The sequence below is a fragment of the Microcebus murinus genome, chromosome 12 (genome assembly GCF_040939455.1).
Source record: "Microcebus murinus isolate Inina chromosome 12, M.murinus_Inina_mat1.0, whole genome shotgun sequence".
Classification (NCBI taxonomy): Eukaryota; Metazoa; Chordata; class Mammalia; order Primates; family Cheirogaleidae; genus Microcebus; species Microcebus murinus.
Window position 1 is genome coordinate 40,466,151 of NC_134115.1, and position 4,548 is coordinate 40,470,698.

Below are 4,548 nucleotides of genomic sequence, written 5' to 3' on the forward strand. Positions count from 1 at the left end.
ATTCTCTAGTGGGTTTTTCCTTGGAGAATTAAATGGAAAGGTCCTTAACCAAGTGAAAACATTACCTTGAGTATCAGGAACAGCCAAATTTATTTCATCAGTCATAATTATCATCTGATCCTTTATTTATTTATTCAGGTCATTGAGGAAAACACACCAAACACAGAATCAGCACTATAAAGGTAGTTCTAGAAAACGATTTTTTTCCCAAATAATTTAAAAGTAGAGTTTCATAACACTATATGCATTTCCTCCAATCTCCTGCAGTTCTTGTAAATATCTAACTTCCTTTTTACATCTCGAAATCTTCTGGAGTCTGAGGGAGCTGGCCCAGTGGTGTCACTGTTGTACTGCATGTGCACCAGCCAGCACTGGCTGGTGGAACCTAAGTGGCTGCTGCTCCTGGGCTGTGCCACATTCGCTAATGTGGGTGTGAGCCTCTTTCATCTGTTACATTTATTTACTGTGTCTCTAAAAATTGCAGGCTGATCCTTAATTTTTTTATTACTGCGTTTTCCCCTTAAGAGGGATTTGCAATTTTTTAGAGACACCAAAACATTTTAAGGATGGTCACCACTAATCTAAATTTATCCATCTGTAATGTACTTCCATTTATTGAATGTGCTTAGTAGTCACTTGTACTCTCATTGACTATACAATGCATACATGCTTTTTATTCGTTTTGTTTTTATTTTACCTTTACATTTATGTTAAAAAGAAGTATTTATCATGGTGCAGGCAGTGCAGATGGAAAGGCTAAAGAGCATCGTCCCCTCCTTGAGGAAGCCCACGGTAGAACAGAAGACATGAGGTGGACAAATCAACAAAGATGGTAAGTACATATACACATAAAGGGATGCAATAATGTAGGGGCAGACAGGACAAAGTCATCTCTTACAAATCCTCCAAAACCTAGCAGTGTACAAAGTTCAGTTATTACTGTGGATAAGACATTCACTCTAGAGTGAAGCTAGAAAAATTTACCTAATTTTCTTCCTTACTAATTTTATAATTTTCACCCCATATTTTAAAGTTTATTGTGTGTCTCCTAGCATAAATTTGCACATTAAAATGCTAGGTTAGTGCAGCTTTTTTATTTAATTATAAGTAATTTGAGAGCAAATCTAAACCAATGCAATAACAGGTAAAAAAAAAAAAAAAGGCACAACAGACACTATACCTGCCCATGATAGATAGTCACTCTCCACTTTCCTGAGAATGTATGTTTGTTGTAATCACTTAGTGACAAAAACAACAAATAAGTCTCCCAGGGCTGCCAAACCTAGAGCTGTCTGCAGGATCTGCAAAAACACAGGCCCTGTGTTTGTGGCTTTCTAACCAAGAGTAACGTTTTCAACATTTCTGATAAACAGTTGGGTTAAGTGCCACCTGCTATGTGATTTGTGATTTAAACTCAAAAGAATGAGGGCCTAATGTTACTCCTCGAAAATTTCTCATACTCCTTTTTAACTGAACTTGCTCATCTGCCTGTTCTTGAAAATATCCTTTCTTCCTAAAATAACCTTTTTAGTTCCACTTGAAATGAAGGTTGAGTAGTCATGAATTAGGGATGACTACAGGTCTCTGGTAACTGAGGTATCGCTAAGTAACTAAATATAAGTGGAGGAAAGTGGGTGTATGTGCATGTCTATTATTTGTTTTGTATTTACAGCTACTTTTTCATTAGTGCAGAACAAATGCAACCATGCATGCTTTTTAAACTGCACAAAATATTAAATTATCACAGAATGGCTCTGTCTGGTAACCAGAGAGTGTAATCACTATTATATAAACATAAACATTTAATCAAGCTTGTGTAGGGAACTTGTGTCATTAGTAAACACAATAGTAATCAAAATATCATTTCTGTTTAGTCTTATTTCTATGTAGCTGTCTCAAAACTTAGTAGCTGGCATAATAATAAACTGATAGGTGAATTTGCCAGATATTGCTAAGAGGGGAGCAGATAAAATTTAATTCAGCTTCAAATCACATATATGACTTAAGAATCAGTGAACTTTAATCCTTGCTGAGCAAGTTGTTCATCCACATTTTCCTCCTTGTCAAAGAAAGAGTTGAAGCTCAAAGATCTTTAAGGTATCTTCCTGCTGGAAGTTTGTATATATTGATGACTATGAACTCTAATGGTTTAATGTCTGAACTTTGGGAGTAGAGCTCAATAAATTAATGATGATAATCAGCTATTACTCATTCACCTCCTTTACCCCAACTTCAAATGTACAAGATTAATGCTTGGGTAATTTCCTTCAATCAAGCTAACCTGGTAAAATACTATTATTATAAATTATTTAACTACTGGATTCTTGAAGGAAACATCACTTTCAAACACTTGTGTTAAATTAAAAGAATCACTTATTGTGAGAAAACCTGAGTTGTAGTCTCAGTTTTACTATAGATTATTGGTACCATTGAAGATGGCTCATCTATAAAATCAGGCAGTGAGATTAAATTCTTTCCTAATATTTTTAATATTATTGAAAGTCAAGAATTCCCAGGTCTGTTACTTAGTTATTTCATTTGGAACGATAGTACTTTAACTCATGGAATATGATCAATGTTTTGATCAAATTTAACAAGCTAGAGAGAAAATAGGTAATCGGTATATAAAAAATACACTGACACACAAGAATTTACCAAGTAAGACCAGCCAACTTAGAAACATATTTGACCATTTAAGGACTGGCTTGTACTCTACACTCTAACCTTCCAATATCAACTAAATTGTTTAGCTTTAACTTAGTGAATATGCCAAACGCTGACCCAATATTTTCCTCTCCAGCTCCATGCTTCTTGCATATTGGACAACGCACAGAGGATTCTCTTTTCACTACTCAAAACTCAGTTAATTCCTCCAAAATAATAAAAATATCCTCTTTGCCCTTTCTTGATTTTTTAACTTCTGTCCAACTTCTATAGGAAAAAATACTGTATATCTTCCTTTCTGAAAAAGAAAAAAAAAAACATGCATAATAACCTGGCACATGATATATTTGTGATATTTTATGGGGTAAAAAGCTGAATAAGCCCCAGTCCTTCTGTCCTGAAGCTCGAAGTTTACTGGGGAAGAGAATATATAGCTAAATAACTCTATCAGATCACAGTTTGATGTAGTAGAGGTGTGTTTCCCAAAAAAATGTATTCCTTGGAACTTGAGTCTCTCTAGATATTTTTGGTCCCCAGTGAACATTTACAATATATTGCTATATTTGACATTCTGATAAGTCTGTCAAAACAAATTTCTTTAACTGTGTTTAAACCAATGTTCCAACACTTTATTTTTGGAGCGTAGAAGTACTTTTTAATAAGTAATATATAACATTTGAAAAACGCCGTGCCAAAGATAAAAATTTATGAGCACAAGAAAGATAAACTCTGATTAATAATAGCTACTATTTTTTGACTGTTCCTTATATTCTAGGTACTTTTTATGAGAAGGATTTTAACACATATTAGCTCATTAACCAGAAAACTTTGTGAAGAATAAGGGATTTGAGGTTGGCCTTAAGGGACAAATAAATCAGAGACATGCTGAAGAAAAGGTCATTCCAGAAAAAGATAAGTTTAAATAAAAACATGGAGGCCCAAATATATGCCAGTTGTGTATGGAAGATGATAAAAATGTAAGAGCTAGAGTTTCATTGGAACAAAAATGGGGAATTGGACTGGAAAATTTGAAGCCAAGTTGTAGATGCCTCTAATGCTAAGCAAAATATGGACTTATTTTTCTATAGCGTGAGGAACCTAACACAAATTTGTGCAAGGAGTAGCAATGATTGAGCAATTGGTCCAAAACAGTTTTCTCAGTGATATAGGTAGATCAAAGGAAATAGAAACCACTCATTTGGAAGTACCATTGGAATTCACAAAGAACTAGTACTTTTCATTTCTAAAGCATTTGAACATTCTCAACAGTTTTCTCGAAAATCTCCAAAAGTGTTTTACTCATTACCCTGAAGCCTAGTTTTCCTCAAACGATAGCATCCAACAAACCCTGAAAACTAGTTTTTCTATCGGAATACAAAATTAGCGATGTTTAAGTGTTGCATTCAACTATAAACATTTAACTGATTTTATGGATTAAATATTTGAGAGTGAGAGAACCCATCTCATAAGGCATCTTATGATGCCACCAGAGAGGCACAGCCAGTGAAATGGAAAGGGGACCTGTCCACTCAGGAAAGACGAGGACTCCTCTGTGAGCTGGGCAGTGGGCAAGCGCAAGTTATCACAGCAAGCTGTGTTCCCAATCCAGACTAAGAAACACAAAGAGGAGGGGGAGGCCAAGATAAATTAGAGGTGCATTTCATTCAAAGTGTCAGTAGTTGACAACAATGACAAATGCAGGGCAAGCCACACTCGAAAATGTAAAAGCACATAGTATCTGGGCACTAGGCGAGAGTTGGTGTTTTGGGTATGTAGGGGAGGAAAAATATCTTCTTCTACATTGTCAGCTGGGGCCTCTGTAACAAAAGACAGCCTGACCAGAGGAAAGAATACAAATTTATTTAGCATAAGTTCTGTGTGACA